The 17,506-nt window shown below is 46.0% G+C and overlaps 1 long non-coding RNA gene across 1 annotated transcript; it reads left to right on the top strand.

Moving 5' to 3' along the window:
• The first annotated feature begins 9,545 nt into the window (after nt 1-9,545).
• Nucleotides 9,546-14,596, top strand: LOC118607700. Its single transcript, XR_004952761.1, has 2 exons — nt 9,546-9,584; nt 14,348-14,596. It is a non-coding gene; the product is annotated as an uncharacterized LOC118607700 (long non-coding RNA).
• Nucleotides 14,597-17,506: the final 2,910 nt, after the last annotated feature.

Here is a 17,506-nt window from a genome sequence, read left to right as displayed (position 1 = left end):
TTACTTCCTAGCAGTTCCAGCTGGCTCTGCTCATGCACAAAGGGGTTCCTGTGGCTAGAGGAAAGGCCCCGGTGATCACTGGTCACCTTTGTGCATAGGGGTGAGTGCATGTGGTCAGGGCACTGACATGCATTTCAGCACTCCTGTCTTCATCGTACTTCTGTCATCAAATTCCCTTTGTTGTCACTCCACCTCAAGCTCTCATTCTGTCACTTGGAACCTTCACTGACTGCCCCCAGTTCTGGGCACTGGCTCCCTGCGTGAGTGCCCTGGTACCTTGCTTTTGGCACTGACTGCATTTTCCCTAGTCAGATTACTTGGTTTTTCACATGAATGTCCCCTCTCATCTAGCAGCCTGAGGACATAACTCACTGGGTGCTCACCACATACCAGGCCACAGCAACCCTGTAAAGAGAGTACTCAGAGTTCTTTAGATCAATGAGGTTCAGAGAGATTAAGCAACTTGCCCAAGGTCACACAGCTAGGACAGAACACAGCATAACTTGGACTCAGGTCTGGGTGAACTGAAATCTGTTTTTTTTTGCTGCCTTTCTTGTTCTAGCCCTGTTGTCCTTTACCCATGCTTAGCAGCTCATTTTAACTCACCAGCATCTTTTCCCATTAGGCACCCTTCTTTTAGGTCCTATCCCTACCAAATAGACATTTTGCATAACTTGGTTTCCTTTTTCTGTGCCTGTTGGTTCCTTTCCAGACTCCTGGCTCACTTATTCCACTGCATTTTTTCCATTTGCATAGAGGGCCCTTTCTTATTCTGACATCTCCATCATGGCTTTTCAATACACACTGCAAGAAAAAAGCCCTGTTGGTTTTGAACAAGGTAGGGGTTATTATTACCACTGCATGGCACAGATAGGAAAGCGGAGGTCCAGAGAGGCAATGTGAGATGCTGAGGCCACACAGCTGGTAGTTGGCAGAGTCTGGGTTGGAGTCAAAGTTTTCCTCTAAACCAGGAGGTGTTTCCTTAAGTACACCACATTTATAAAATGTCTGGTGGTCTACAATGCTGTCCGCATTCCCATGGGCAGGGAGCCACATGTGACCTCATTTGGGGGTGGAGTCATGGTTCTTGTTTTTATCAACATTCAACAAAATGAATTCCAGTCTCCCCAGATGTGTCTGTGAAAGGGACTAACAGAATAGTTCCCAGGGGAGCAGGGAGCATGAGAAAGGCTCGGCTCCACCTTCCAGTTACCCTCAGCCTGAGCGAGTCTCGAGGAGCCGGACCAGTGCTTCTCTGTACTGTGGCTCACTCAGCATTGACACATAAGGCCTGCAAAGCCCTGGGAGGGAAGGTTCCTCCAGGAGCCCAGGGGCCAGGAAAATGCAGGCCCTGTTCAAATGTCGCCCAGCAAAACCACACACAAACATTTGCTGACAGGAAGAGGCGAGTAGCATTAAAGCCTCCTGACAGCGAGGTGATGGGGCAACATGGAAAGGCGGAGGTAGACAGTGTGTAATTGACAAGCCAGAAGGCTGGCCTATGGCCAGCACATTGAGTGTAACCACCTATGTCATTGCTTTCCAAATCCAAGGAGGATGCTGTCCACGGCCATGTTTCTAGGCTGAGTGCCCTGGTGTGGTCCGGCCTAAGCTGACCCTAGGAGGATACAGTGGGGTCAGCTTCTGGTGTGGGTTTCCATCCCTTTATCACAGCCTGGACAGCTGCTCCCAGACCCAGCCGTGATAGGAAAAGCCAGCTCTGGCTCTGGGGTGCCCCCTTGGTCAGGGTACCCCTGCCTTCATCTGAACAACTGGCAGGGCCTTGGGTTCCTGCCCCTCCTCACTCTGCCCTTCCCTTATTGCTTCAAACTCACTGTCTTGGAAACAGCCTCAGAGAAGAAACAGGGCCCACAGAGGGTCTTCTGAAGACCGCAGACCCTTTTCCCTCATATTGCTCAGCCTATGTTAGGAGTAGGTACAGAGGACACTGAGGATTATAGGTGGGTTTTGGTGATGCTAGAAGCATTTTCCCCTGGAAGATTAAAGATTCTCTCCCACCTTCCTGTTGTTCCTCCTTCTCTGGTACACTTTCACTCAATGAAGCTCTCACTCAGACTTAAATTTAGCCATAAAACCTTTTTAAACATGCCCGCAGTGGTTGCACAGTTGGACCCAGGAAAGAGACAGACGAGAGGAAGAACAGATACAAAACTGTCCCCACAAAGACAGTCAGCCCCTTGGCTTACAGAAGGTCAACCCAACAGCCAGCTGTGAAATCAAATAACAGTCCTATAGCTTCCAAGAAATAATAATTCCCAGGAATGTGTTTTTATTTTTAGATAAACTGTTGTTTAAGAAACAGAGAGGACAGAACTTGAACAGTGGCAACTGTCTGCAGCTTCCCCAGCAGGCTCGTCATTAACCATTGCTCCCAAAGCTAAAGGCTGCGGCTCTATCCCCAATTAACAACTACATTCCAGCAAGCTCCCTGTTTATCAAGGCATTAGTGCTGACATCTAGGGAGGATTGAACTCCCATCCACTCACACTCAGACCTATGGCTCCTTCGGCCCTTGCCTAGAAAAAGGGTGGGTGCAGGGAGAGTCACTGAAGCGCCCTCCGTGGCCAGCTTCTTCCCACTCCCTTCCTACCACCTCAGTGTCATTGTATAGCCAGTGAAGTATGAGCCAAACAGCCCCATCTCTGTGGTGACATGTGTACCTCTGTGCGATTGCATGTGTGAGCATGCATGCATTCCTGTCTGTGAGAACCTTATGTTTCAGGAGATAGTGTGTAGGGAGAATTCTCCAAGAAATCATCTGATGATAGAAATGATTTCTCTCTCCTTCTCAAGCCCGTGTGTGTGTGTGTGTGTGTGTGTGTGTAGGGGTGCCACAGCCACTACCTTCCTTCTATTTCTTCCCTTCATTATGTCCCCTTTGTTACGTCCTCTCCATCCATTATCATAAAAGCATTGATTAAACACACCTGTCTGTCCCCTATCCTAGGCCTGTATAAACTCTGTTGACTCCATATGTACTTGTTGGGGTACCCAAGCCCTTGTTAAAGCAGAACGCTCACCAGCTGCCTCACTTCAAGGACCCAGAACCACTGCAGTTGGAAAACTGTTCAGTCTCCCTCAACGGTCCTTTCCACGAGTGTTCCTGTCCCCAGCATTGCTGAGCACCCTCTCCTTTTCTCTCTTTCATTCCTTCTGATGAGCTTCCACTGTCTTCTTTGTGGTCAAATTCCTTGTCTGGTCCCCTAAATATGGGCATCTCCTGAAGCCCAGGTTCTCAACCTTCCTGCTCCTTTCTCTGCTGAAATTTCCCCCAGAAACTCAGCTAAGCCATTCCCATGGGCTCAGCGGTGACTTCAAGCCCCTGAAATCCACAGCTCTGGCCTCGGCCTATGGTCATTTTCACCTGGATGCCCTTGTGTCAGTTTTGATTCAAATGAATCCAATCAATCCTTACCATTAACAGAGTTCCTCATTTCCGTCAGAGACATCTATCACTATACTTTGAGCCCAGACTGAAGAATTATGTTTGAGTCGATTGCCCTCCTCCTTCAAAGCCAGCTTCCAGATCTGAGCTGGTTCTCATTCTATTCGTACACCCTCTCCCTTTCCTTGTCCTTCCTGCTATTCCACCCTGGGACTTTCCTGATGCACTGGAAGAAGACAGGGACAACCCCAATCCCCTTGGCTTGAAAGAAGAGTACCCCCACACACACCAGCACCACCAGGCTCTTGACCTTTGATCCCTCCTCCACACAGCTGCTAGATTAATCTTCCCCTGCTGTGGGCTTGCCCCACCTCTGGACTTTTGTGTAGTCAGTTTTCCCCTGCCAAACATTGATTTAAGTGTGTTAAGAGATTAAATGGTGTAGGTGCCAGCCCTTCACAATTTGTGGCTTCGAATAAATGCTGGTTACTGTTTAAACAAGAGTGCAAAGGGGTGGGGTGGGCTCAAGTATCACGTCTTTAGTAGAAACTTTCTGAAGGGAGGTCTGTTATTTTGCCTGACTAGTCATTATCCATTCCTCATCTTCTCCTCAGGCCATGTGGTTCAAGTCAAGTCAATCATACTCCCAGGGTTCTGAAGTGGGCCATGGCTCAAGCTCGCCAACTATATCCAGACAATGACAGCCCCGGGTATTTTTCTGAAACTATTGGTAAAAGGTGCCCTTTCCCTCACAGTTGCTCTACTAATAAAATGTAAATATGAAACTGCTGGTGTCCATCTTGTCACCACTTAGGATAAGTGCCTGGAATTAGCCATGCCTAAAGCCAAGTACCTTTTAACGTGTTGGTTTCCTGAGCCATTTTGTTTTTTCAAATTTCATTTTTTAAAAACTGAGCCAGTTTGAATGGCATTTCTTTACCTTACAAGCAAGAGTCCTGCCAACCACAGCCCTGAGAGACCTTTATCTTTTTGGAGCTCTAAGTGCTTGCTTTCCCTACTCTTCACTGGGCTCTGACCACATTTAGTTTTGCAGTATTATTTCAGTTTTCATGTAGAGATCCCTATCTCCAACTAGAGTGAGCCTCTCCTAAGTGGAGCCCTTGTCTCTTGGGTGCCAGTGACCTGTATGTGATCAGTTTTGATGGAATGGCAGATGGCTCCTGCAGCCTCCTCACAGCTCCTGGTCCCTGGGCACAGTTACTACGTGCCAGGCACTGAGTATGTTACCTATGCTAACTCAGCCTTTACCACAACCTGAGATGGCAATTATAACTGTCCCCAATTTTCTAATGGGGAAACTGAGGCATGGAATGGTTATATAACTCGACCATTTAATTAGTTGCAAAAGCAAGATTTGACTCCAGATGGCTTGCTCCAGAATACTTGCTCCTAACAACTGTGACCTGTTGCCTTTTAAATGCGTTGCTGATATATCACTTGCTTTCTGGGCCCTCCAAGGTGTTTAGAGTTCCTCCTATGTCCCCAGAGCTTCAACTTGAGATATGAGTTCCTCCTCCTACCAGACTTGTCTAAATGCCTCATGATCACCCTCTAGTTATGTTGGGCCCCTCATCTGAGCATGCTTTAGAATAGCTAGAGAGTCTGGGTTTTTTATTGCCACTCACAGCTATCCACTGAGGAAACCTTTTTTGTTCCAGAGTCCTGTATGCATTATGCAAAGGCCCCCCTCACCATTGTGGGCAAGGTATGAGTTACTCTGATGTCACATCTAACTGTTCTATCTTACCTGTCCCCTCCCGTCTGTACTTCCAGGGTTGGGGCCCTCTGGAGAGCTGTTACCTGGTGGCCTGTGTGGTCAAACAGTTTGCATTTCCTAGCAGGAGAGGCTAGACAGTTGGGATGAGGCCACTTGTCCCTGGTCCTACACTTTGATGGCTGCCTAATTTTGCAGCACTACATAGCCAGAGTGCAAGTGCTAAATACAATCCCCCAGAGTCATATATTTAGACTTAACTGATGAAAACCTCCTCTACCCTATTTCTAATAGTATAACATCTATACCATGTTCTGCAGCTTTTAAATTTATATATCACTACATCACCACAACATCCCTGTTTACTGCTATTATTTCCATTATGTGGATGAGAAAATTGAGGCTTAAGGAGGCTATAAGGAAGAAATGGTAAGACAGAGAGTCAAAGCCATATCTCTTGGTTCAGGGAAATAGTCTTTGTCTTCTTGACATCACAGGAATTTGGCCCCTCAGTGAAGCTTGTTTTCTTAACAATTATACATTGGTTATTTTCTACCTGCTTGGCACTGAGCTAAGAGTGGGAAATACAGAGATGATCTCAAAGAGCTCAGAGCCCTAGGAAAAAAGCCACTTTCAATGTGGTAAGAGCCATGATAGTGTTAAGAATAGAATATTGTGGGGACACAGGAAGAGATTGTGAATTCTCCCAGTTGGGGAAGGTGACAGTGTTAAAGTTTCTGGAGATGTGACAGTCACCTTCTTGTCTTCTATGATGCTCAGACAGGCCAATTAGTAGAGATGCAGACACGGGCTACCATAAGACATGGATAAAGTTCCAAAGTCTTCTCCAGGGTGACTCTCACAGTTGTTCACCTGTGACTTGGGCCCCGCAACACATTTTAAAAAATCCACAATACGAATACAAGATCAGTAACACACTCATTTTACAGATGAGAAAACCAAAGCTCAGGGAGGTCCAAGTCCAAAGACTCAGCCCTCTTGCCATCTTCACTCTGGAGATTCCTATGGGATCCACCAAGGCCACTGTTGTGACCACAGTTCTATTCATCTTCGCCTCTGCCCAATATTCTTTTTTCAGTTGGACTCAAGTGTTGACCTTGAGACCACACCCTAGTAAACCTCCTCCATGCAAATTTCCATCTCAAAGTCTGCATCCTGGTGAACCTGGTAAGATATCATGTTACTTATATCTATTAGTTCAATTTCGTTTATCTGTGAATAACAAAATGTCCAAAGTAATAGTGACCTAAATATACCAGAAATTGATTTCTAATATAAGTGTCCAGAGGTTGGTAATTCCAGGCTAGTAAGATAGTTGCATAAAGGCTGTAAGATGTAAGTGACTCAGATTTCTCTGATCCTGTTGCTCCAGATGCCCCCCACGAAACTACCAGGGACTGGGATGACCCCTCCAAGTAGAGCAGTGCTGTTTGTGGACTGCATGGCATTTGGGGAATACCTGCCAGTTTTTGGAAATCATTCCTCATCTCCATACCTGAGATTGGATCCCTGAGGACAGTCCACTCTTGCCACAAGGACCTTTTGGCTTTGCTTGAAGTCTTCTTGAAGGCCAAATCAGCTCATCCCCTCATCCCCAGAAGCTGCCAGGGGAAGAATGATTTTTCTTTTCACTCTCTTCTTCCCTTTTTCTTTAATCTTGTTATTCTTTTTACTCAAGAGTCTTTCAGTCTTTCCTGGGGTAAAGAAGCACCACTTGTTTGCCCATAAATAATTAACTGCCATAGTCATTTAGCATATACACAGACAACATCACCATAATTACAGAAAATATATTACACGTCAGACACATGGAGTGGGGGAAATTCGCCACCCAGTGGGGCCTGGAATCAGAGGTGAATGGATGTGTCAACTGTCCTTGGTTTTTAACCCCATCTGTGCCCCTTTGTGCATTTCCAGCATTCTCTCCATGTTCTCTAGACAATGAAGCTGTGACGAGTGGCACCTTCTGAGTGTACATATATTGCCAACTCTCCCTCTGCATTCCCTTTTTGCTGAGGCAGTAGAAATGGTGGGTCTGGGGAGTGCTGACTGTATAATTGACTAAACGAGATAAAGAGAGGGAATAGGGTGGAGAGGAGAGTACAGCCCTGAAGGGGCTGGGGAGAGGAGAGTAGCTTGGAAGTGAGAAAGACTAAGAATAACTGAGAAGAGTATAAGGAATGATGAGGGCAGAGGGATAGGCTCAGAAATCCTTCCCTAGGGTGTTTTCTAGGAAGAGAGAATAATGACGAAGGTCTATGACTTGGAGGGCAAGGATTGCCAAGTTTCAGTGTGCATGCATATCACCTGGAAAGAAAGGGGTACTGTGAGCCTAGGGTCTCTGATTCAGTGGGTTTGGATGAGGCCAGAGAGTCTGCATTTCTAACATGCTTCAGGATGTTGCTACTGTTAGTCCGAATATCATATCTTGAGTAGTAAGGATTTACAGTAATTTTCAATTTCTCTCTCTCCTTTAATCCTCACAATGACACTGTCTTACAGACAAGGGAATTGAGGCTCACAAATGCAAAGTATCTGTGTGAGGTCCCACTGCCAGCCAGCCTACGGCTTTCTGTTTAGTATGTAGAGCTGTGTCTCGGAGTTAGCTGGAGAACATTTCTGAATGTGAGTCTGGGGAGGATGGCTCAAACTTGGAGGGTTGGAGGATGCCTGGGATATGTCCTGGATGTGAGCCCAGAGGCCTTGTTTTTCAAGTGCCAAGAAGCAGAGATACACAGAGGGAAAAAAATGACTGGGGTAGGGTAGGAGTAAAACAGGATAGGATTAGAAAGAAGAGTTGACTATATCACCTGTTAGCCTGAACTTTGTTCCTAAGCTATGTGTCTGAAATTTCTCAACCCGGGTATCAGCTGTCTGTTGGAAAATGTTCACACTTTACAAGATCAGATCTCTGTGTTCTGCCTGAAAACGTCTTGATTTGGATTCATAGCAGAGGAGGAGCTGCCGAGTGAGAATAAGCCAAAGAGCTGTCTTCAAAAGAGGGACACCCTCTGAGTGCATGGGCGGGTGGGTGTGTATGTGGTAATGTATGCTTAAAGCTTAGCATCATGCTATAGGTTCATTGTGCAATAGTTATTGTGACTTGTACTAGTAAATCATAGAAGCTTCTTGAAATATGTAAGAACCGTGTGGCAAGGATCTCACTGCCTTGGGTCAGCAATACCTCTGAGAACCATCAACAATGAGGAGCCTTAAGGATGTTGTAAGTTCTTAAAGAACTTAGAGTCTACAAGAAACATACTAAATTATAAGGAGGCTCCTGAGAAATAAGCCAATTCAGGTATCTGCAAGGGGTCTATAATTGGCTAGATGTGGGATGGTCTATCTGGGAAGGCAGTGTGAAGGAAGAAGGAGGACATGACAGTGCTTCTGGGGTAGTTTGGGTCCTCCAAGAAGCAGATGCTAGGAGAATATTAAATGTGCAAGAATTTTATTAGGGGAAATGAGAGAGATGGGGAGAGAGCTGGACAAGCCTGGGAAAACTGAGAGGCTGTGATGTGGGTCTGACCCAAGTGAAGGTGAGAGGGCAGTGAGGTGCTCGGGAGCATTCTAGACTGTCATACAGTCTCTAGAAGGTTACACAAGACCGGTAGGCTGTCCTCAATATAAAGTCAACTATCATATGAGCCCTGTTTATCATAGGAATGGGCCCGTTAGCACCCCAACTCACTCAGTCATTGGCTGGGGAAGCCCGTGGAAAGTGCAATTTTGGTTGGGATGGATTTCAGAGCTCAGCAGCTGGTTTTTTTGTGCAGTTATGTTCCCTAAAGTTCGAGGGCTGTGAGGCGCAGCTTCCAGTACAGTTGCTTTCCAATAAGTTGCCTACTCTAACAGGAGAGACGTTGAACTCTAATTGTGGCAGGGAACTCAAGCCAATTTTAGTTCCTTGCATGTAATTGTCACTTTATAAATCTTTGTTAAATGACTGCAAAACTGGAAAACTAATCCATCCTAAAGTGTTTGTTTTCCTTCTGCTAAATGTACCTTTAAAATGAGATTGATTCCTTTATTTCTGTAAATTTCCCCTTTTGTGACAATCTATATTTGCAAAAATCTCCAGGGCCTGATGTAGTCCACTGAGAAAATCCTAGAGGGTGAGAGGCCCCTGGGCCCTTTCCACTGTTTGTGGACAACAGGGCTCTGCTGAATTATTTCACTAGGGGAGAGCCTTGGTCCAGCAGAGCCACCTTGGGGTCAGATCTGCCATGCAACAGGAAACTGAGCAGACACTCCCTTGTTTCTAAAGGGGAAGGCCTTGTATGTCTTTCATGCCATGGCTCACTCCCATCCCTGCCCTTCGGTTCCACAGGCAGCAGCCCTCTGTCCCCTTGGTGACTGTGTCCACAGCAGAAAATCTACAGCAGACATAACAGCCTGACAAGGAGTGGGCTTTGGAACTGGGTAAGTGCTGGGAGACCGGGCTTCCATTGGGAGAGAACTGGCAGTCACCCACAGGACCTGGCCTCCAAGGCTCACCAGGACTCTTGGGATCTGGCCTCCAGAGGCAGCCTCTGCCCTGCTTCCCCAGTGGCTATGGAGCCAGCCTGGATGTGTTTTCCTCTGTTGATGCAGACAGATGCTGTACATTCATCTTCTACACTTGTGCTTCTGCCTGGAGAGAAAGATAAAGCAGCTTGTTTTTCCTGCACTGATATATTACCGTAGTATGGCCTGTGGCCAACAAGTACTGATTATTGAGTGTGAATGTGTACGTGTGTGTCTGTGCACGTGTGTGTATGCATGCATGTTAGAGAGAGGAGTTGATGTTGAGAAGGGATTAGTGTAAGGAACAATAATTTTCTCACTTGACAGTTATGTTACTGAGAATAAATTGAACAGGATCTCTTGCTGTCAATAACCTAGAATCCTAAAACAACACCAGCAATAACAATAATAGGTAGCACTTATATAGCACTTGCTGTGTGCAGGTCCTGTTTTAAACTCTTTACATATATTAATTCATTTAACTCTGAAAAAGCTGATAAGAAAAGTCTTATTGTTCCCACTTTACAGATGACAAAAGAAGGCACAGAGGGGAAATACACTCCTAGTGTTAGAAAAAAAAAGACACTTAATGTTCCAAATTACCAGTTACCAAAACCCCTCTAGTTGGTAGAGAGCAAAGTTCTCGGCACCAGGGAGAATATCTGGAAATGTTGGATTGAATATATGTGGAACATAGGCATCGCTTTTGGGAATGATTCTTCCTTTACATCATTTGATTATTAATTACTTTCCAGGAGTTAAGAAGCCAAACAATTCTAGTCACATGTACTTTCCAGTTTGATGGAATGTGAATAAACTGAAGAAGGGTCTGGGAATCATCGCCACTTAGACTCCTCTCTGATACCTGAGGATTGTGTTATAAGAATAGATACTCAACATGCTGCACTCTGCAACCCCTATGAGTGTGTTTTGAAGATCAAAGAAAGATAAGATTGTTTAGTCTTGTTTTGGGAATTATTGTATGTCTTCTATTTTTATTGCATTTAGACTTGTTAACCTTTGAAAACTGGTTCGTGGACATGGAAGCTTCATGGGCTACAACAAAAACAGCCATTTTTTGATCTCTCATGGTTTCTATGGATCAGAAATTTGGGATGGGCTCAGCTGGGTGGTTCTTCTACAGGTCTCTGATGTGGTTGCAATCAGAAGGAGACTTGAACTAGAACTGTGGGGGCTGGTCAGGCCTTTCTCTCTTAGCTTGTGGTCTCAGGGCCTCTCCATGTGGTCTTCTAGCATGGGCTGGTTTGGGTTTCCTTGAAGCATGATGGTCTCAAGATAGTGATACGTGGTGGTTCAAAGTTTCAAGCCTGAATGTTTACTGACTCAGGCAAAAGCTGCATTGTCTTTTATGACCTAGGCTCAGAAGTCATGTACGGTCACTTCCACTAAAGTTAGGTTCAAGGGAAAAGAACATAGACCCCACCTCTCTATAGAAGGAGTATCCAGGTCACCAAGAAGTCATCTTTGCAAAATCCAACCTGCCACAGATGGGATATGCCAGAAGTTCCATGATAGCATAAAGAGCCCCCACACTGGTCTCTTTGTCCAGATTATGCCCTGATGGTTCCACTTCAAGCCCCTAGCTGCTTGAAGGGACAGCTCCGTGGGGTGTTAAATGGAGATTTGCCTGGAACAGGAGCCCTGGGAGGTCAAAGCTGAAGAAAGGCAGTGAGAGGTTGGGTTCCAAGGTGAGAAACTGAATGAGAGAGGGGAGGGGCTGCATGACAGCCATGCAGATGGGGGAGCAAAGCTAGTGACACAGGCATCCCAGGTAAGAGGTAAAATGGTGGCTCATGGAGCAAGAGGAACTGAGCTCAGACTGACCTCGGAGAACTCAGACGCAGTTTTGGGGAAGGAGAGGGGCTAAGAGTAGGGTCCAGGCCCAGAATGTGAGTTAGCATTGAAAATGGCTGCCACCCTTGCAAGGGGGTCTAAGGACAAGGCTTTGAAGTAGAGAGACAAGCCCTTGAAAAGAGTCAGTATTTGCTTGATTTGGCTTTGTGTTACTTCTGTCCTGTCCTCTACTATCAGTACCCCAGGAAGACAGGAACAAGTCCTTCTCCTGGGAAGAAGAATAAGCTCTCAGGTGGGCGGTAGGGGTAGAAGTCCTGCTTCCCAAGCACTGCCTGGGAACACATGGCCCACAGCCGGGCCTACATGAGAAATTGATTACATGGTCAACTTGACTGCTTAAGGCCTCGGCAAGCAGATAGGACATCCATAAAGTGCTACCCCCTTTGCCAGGTGCCTCAGCAGCCTCTGTTTGAAGGTAAATCCATCCATAAGCCTGCCGTCACTCTGGGCTTAATGTACATGATTTCTGGCATTTACGGCAGCCCAGCTCCGAATGCTGGAAGAAACTCCAGCAGAATAATTTGCCAGGGGAAGTTGTGTGGACTGGCAATTGCTCATGGCACATCTGAACGGTGTTGGCTCCTGGGAAAACAAGCTCCCTGACAATGCACAGACCACTGGACTCTCTCTACCACTAACCTCATCACTAGGGAGGGTTTTTCTAATAGGGAGAGCATGTGCTTTGTGGGCTTTTACTCCATGTGCAGGTGCCAATGTTGGGTGTCTTTGAACCCCTGAGTCAGGGCTGGATGCTGCAGGAGTGGGGTGGTGGACCATGGTAAGCCCCGCATGCTTCTCAGCTTGATGCCAGCACAACAGAGAGTTGGAGGTCAGTCCTCCAAGCCCTTCAGGATTTTCTTGGATGGTAGGACGCTCCACTTTGATTCAAGGTGAGCCACAAGGTGCAGCCTGTCCCTTTGCTGGAGGGGTTGGGGGGCAGTCACCAATTTCAGCTCTGTGGCTGCCTACTCCCACCTGAGCCCCTGAGAGCATTCCCTGGCATCTTTCTGTGGCCTTCTGGCTATCTCCTCAGCAGTCCTCGCACCTCCTCTCTCTCCCTCAATTTCTATTTCTCTGAATTTCTCTCCTTTTTCTGTTTCTGTCTTTCACTTTCAGAATATCTTTAAGTCTCTTTTCCTTTATCTCTCTCTTCTTGTTTTCCTCTCTCTATTGCTCCCTTTGTCTCTGTGTATCTCATTTCGATTTGTCTGTGTCCCCAAATTTCTTGGCCTTTGTGTGTCTGTATCTCTCTGTCTGTTACTTCCTATCTTCCTTTCCCTCCCCATCTCTATTTCTATTTCCCCTCTTTCTTGCTCTCTCTCTTTCCATCTCACCTCTCTCTCCCTAGCTTTGTCTCTCTCTGTCCATATATGTCTTTCCTTGTGTCTCTTACCATTTCTCATTGTCTCTCTACCTCTCTGTGAATCTCTTTGCATGTCTCTTTTTCTCTGTTTCTTTTTCTCAATTTCTATGTCTCTGTCTCTCTCCTGGACCCTGTTGCAGTGCACAGTCTGAGACTGGGTCCCAGGAGGATTATAGAGCCAGAGAGCCCAGCACTGTACACTATTTTCTTTTCCTTATCTAGTAGCTCCCTCAGCCCTACCCGCATCCCTTCCTGCCCAGTCCTCCCAGCCTGACAGTGAGCAAGGGATTTAGTCAGATTGGGCAGCTTTGCCTCCCAGGCACATGGTCTATTTTTACCACATTTTGCTCTGGGTCTGCTGGCTTGAGGCTTTAGCTCTCTGAACATGTTGGAGACTTGCACATATATGAGCATATCCCTGAAGCAAGGCCTGTGGGCTGTCCTGGCCATTTCCCTGCCACGGGGTTGGTGTTCCTTTTTCCTGCCTCTTTTAATTATTTGACTTGATGATGATGGTGAAAATCCGTATAATGCAAATATGACCCTTTGATCTGAGTTCAGATGATACAAAACTCTTATATTGGTTCCCCCTTCTGAAAACCTGTTTTGGGGGAAGTTACACACACACACACACACACTCACACACACACAAATAAACTTTGAGATAAAGATTAACATGTAAGGGATATATGAAAAAAGTGCTCTAGAAGACTGGTTAAGGGAGTAGGGTCAGGATTGGAAACAGGGGAGATAGGCAAAGGAAGGATCGCAGGCAAGGTCCTTGGAGGACAACCTCAGCCTGGTCCTGCAGAAGAAACTTGGAGGACAAGTTATACCTCTGAGTTGTCCCACCCCAAGATAGGAACCAGGGGATAGTCATTTGTTAATAGTTGTGGGGGACAGGGGAGAAAGTTGTAAAGTCCCAGGCATTTTTTGGTTCTTCATATTAGCAAGTAGTGTTCCATTAGCAGGAGGGCAGTCCTGGGATGACAGGCTGCAGGTGCAGGTCAGTGAAAGCATATTCAAGAGCAGGGACACGGAAGCAGTGAAAAGGCATTCCAGTGGCTCTGGATGGAGCAAAATTTTGGTTACACTAGCCAAGACAGCTTCATTTGGCTCTTTCTTCAACTTTTCTCATCTTTCTCAAAATTTCCCCTAAAGCCTTTAGATTTACTCCCACCATTATCAAAAGACAAGCCAAAAGAAAAGCAAAACAGGTGTAACATGTGAAATCTCAGTCCACTTAATTCACCTATCCCATGGTAAACCAAACCATTTTCCTCAAATTCCTATGAATGCACCTGATAATGATGATGATTATAATATATTCATTGGACATTTACAAATACCAGGCAAGAATCTACCTTTTTAATTTTATTAACTCTCAAAATTCCCACAACGACCCTATAAAGTAGTTACTATTATTATTCTCATTTTGCAGATGGGGAAAACTGAGGCATGAAGAAGGTGCTTTCCAAGGAGACACTATGAGTAAATAGCAGTGCTGGGATTTGAATACAGGAAGACTGGCTCTGGAGTTTCCTTTCCTAACCATCACGTTATACTCAGCCTCCTCCAACAGGTAGTCTGGAAGACATGGACATGATCTCCATCCTCAGGAGTAGAAACACTTACTTTCATCTCCCTAAATGCTCCATTTTTAGAAATAAACTCTGGATGCCAATTTGCATTGATTGTTGGAGTGTTTTTTATGTTTTCAAAAGCTTACATTTCACAGCCTCTGGTCTTAAATTTGCTATTGTTTTGGGGACAAACGCCAAATTGCAAAGCACAAAAGGAGACCCCTAAAAAGAGAAGCCATCCATGCCTCTGTAAGCCCAGCTCCTGAGAAAAACCTTCACCTTTTAGCCAACAATGGAAAAAGAAGCTTCTGCCTCAATAGGCAAAGAGTAGAGATGTGGGACATGGTAAGTGTGCTTGGTGGCAGCAACCAGGCTGTGGACAAAATAATTCCTCTGGGCATTTGTAAGCCTGGAGCTGTCTAACTAGCTTCCTGATGTCCACTCACAGTCCCTCTTCGCAAAGCAGGCAGAGCCATGCAGATATGGTCATAGCACGCATCTGCTTTTAAGCCTTCAGTGACTTTCTATCACTCATGAGCTAAAAACCAAACTTGGGGCAGTTTCACTGCAGACATCTTCAGACTCATCCTCTACCTCTGGCACTCCCCTACACTTACTAGGCTCTAGCCACACTAGCCTCACAGAGCCTCAGACTCTCTTTCCTGTCCCCAGGGCCTTTATATATACTGTTCTCTCAGCTCAGAACACTCTCCTTCAACACCCTTTAAGCTAGTTCAGTGGTTCCCATAGTGGGGTCCTGGAAACAGCACATCAGAGTTACCTGAAACCTTATTATAAATGCAAAGTTGAGCCCCCGCCCCCAGACCTGCTGAATCATATATTTTGGATATACTCTGGAGATGGGGTCCAGCATTCTGAGTTCTAAGCAGCCCTCCAGGAGATTCTGATGCCTGCTGAAGATTGAGAATTCCTGACCCAGTCAATCTGTCCTTGTCTTCCATGTTTCAGCTTCCGCATCACTTTTTATACTCTCAGGGATGACCCTGTGACAACTTCCACCTGAATGTAGGGTGGGGCCCTTTCTAGCAGAGGGACTATTTCAGTTTGTAATTGCACAGACGTTGTGGGATTAATTGGTTACAGCTCATTTCTCTGACTAGATTATAAGCTCTGTAAAGGCAGGGATCATGTCCATTTTGCTCAGAACATGGATCCTCATAACTCTGTACAATGCCTGGCACAAAAATTATGCTACTTTAACTGAATGAGGAAATGGAGATTGAATCTTAGCCCTGACATTACTGACTCCTCCAAATTCTAGTCTTTTTTTTTCTGTTACGTGGGAATACCAATGCTCACCTCAGGCCTCCTGGGCACTTTGTGAGGTGACAGTGTCACCAGCAGCAGCACTGCTGCTAACAGCACTCACTATGGGCCAGGAGCTGTCCTAAGTGCTTCACAGTTGTTAAACACAGGGAAAATGCATTATCAATTCTGTGCAGATGTGGAGATTTCTGCTCCAACCACATCAGGGAAAGGAGGTGAGAGGTGAAGTTTAGGTGTGGCTTGAAGCAGCCTGTGAGTATCACATGACCTCGATATATGGCACCTTAAAAATTACAAGCTCCTGAAAGCAGTAAGCATTCTTTCCTCTTTACACATTGTCTTAGTCAGTTCTGGTTTCTGTAACAAAATACCACAGACTGAGTGGCTTAACCAACAGACATTTATATCTCAAGGTTCTGGAGGCTGGAAATTCAAAATCAAGGTGTTTGGCAGATTTGGCATCTGGTAAAAGCTCTTGGCTTGTAGGCAGCTACCTTCTCACTGTGTCTTCACATGGTAGAGAGAGAGCGAGAGCTCTGTTCTCTTTTTATTATTAGGATACTAATCCCATCATGAAGCCCTCACCCTCATGGCCTCATCTAAATCTAATCATCTCCCAAAGGCCCTACGTTCAAATACCATTCCATTGGGGGTTAGAGGATTAACATATACATTTTGGGGTGACACAAACATTCAGTACATAATAACATCCTTCATAGTCCCTGGAATTGTGCTGGGGGCATCTCAAGGGTCTGGGTCAATAACTCCTGGTATGTAAGCAACCTCAACCTGCATTCTGGGCATGACAGGTTATTTCCTCCCCTCCCACCTCTGCAGGATAGGAACTCCAAAGCAAAAGCTGTGTAACCTCTTAAGACCAGAATCTCTCTCAAAGAACCTTAGTCATGCTACAAAGAGGGGTAGTCAGTGTCCTGTGATACCCTGGTTACTTCCAGGATCATAAACACTGGCACAAGGGCCAGAAGAATGTGTAACATGGAGATGAGGGGTGGGGAGGTTAGGACCAGATCCACAGGGGCATCATCTCCTCACAAACTTAGAATGAGGAAAAGGAAAAATGGCTTCAGAAAGATCAGTTCAAGGGGTATTGCCCCACACTTGTCCAATCTGCTCTTATCAGATTCTGTAGGGCCCTGGGGTTCTTAGGGCCACAGTCTACCAGCAGGACTTATTTAGTAACAACCTGGGATAGTCTTGAAATATAAACACACTCTAAAAAGACTGGGGTGAGCATAGGAGAGGAGAAGCAAATGTCTCCTCGGGATGCGGCTCCTCTAGCTCCTACACTTTCTGGAGCACCCAGGTCTGGCAGCCACAGACTACAGGAAGGTGAATGGGGTTTTCCTGGCACCCTTGGCCTCTGGGCACCTCTTTCTGTAATTGTGTAGCAGACCATCTTTTTACCATCTCCGTACATACCAGCTCCTGGGGTCCTGCAAATGCTTTGCCTAGCAGCAAGGAGAGCAAAGGTGCCAGGGAATTTATGTTCCCATGAGGCAGTCTTTGACCAATTACTGATAAGTGTGCATGAGGGTGGGGTGAATATTCCAGCTCCAAGCTCCTGATGGGGAGAGCTCTGAGGTATGATTGACACTGTCCTCAAAGTTACCTTCTAGGTGACTGCCTGATGGCACACCTTTGTTCACCTTTGTTCAGCTCTGTCCTTCCTAGCCCAGTGATCCTCAACCTTTTTGGCACCAGGGACCAAC

This window comes from Rousettus aegyptiacus, unplaced genomic scaffold, assembly GCF_014176215.1.
Source record: "Rousettus aegyptiacus isolate mRouAeg1 unplaced genomic scaffold, mRouAeg1.p scaffold_m13_p_9, whole genome shotgun sequence".
Classification (NCBI taxonomy): Eukaryota; Metazoa; Chordata; class Mammalia; order Chiroptera; family Pteropodidae; genus Rousettus; species Rousettus aegyptiacus.
The sequence above is the reverse complement of the archived record's forward strand: the minus strand, read 5'-3'. Positions and strand labels throughout refer to the sequence as shown.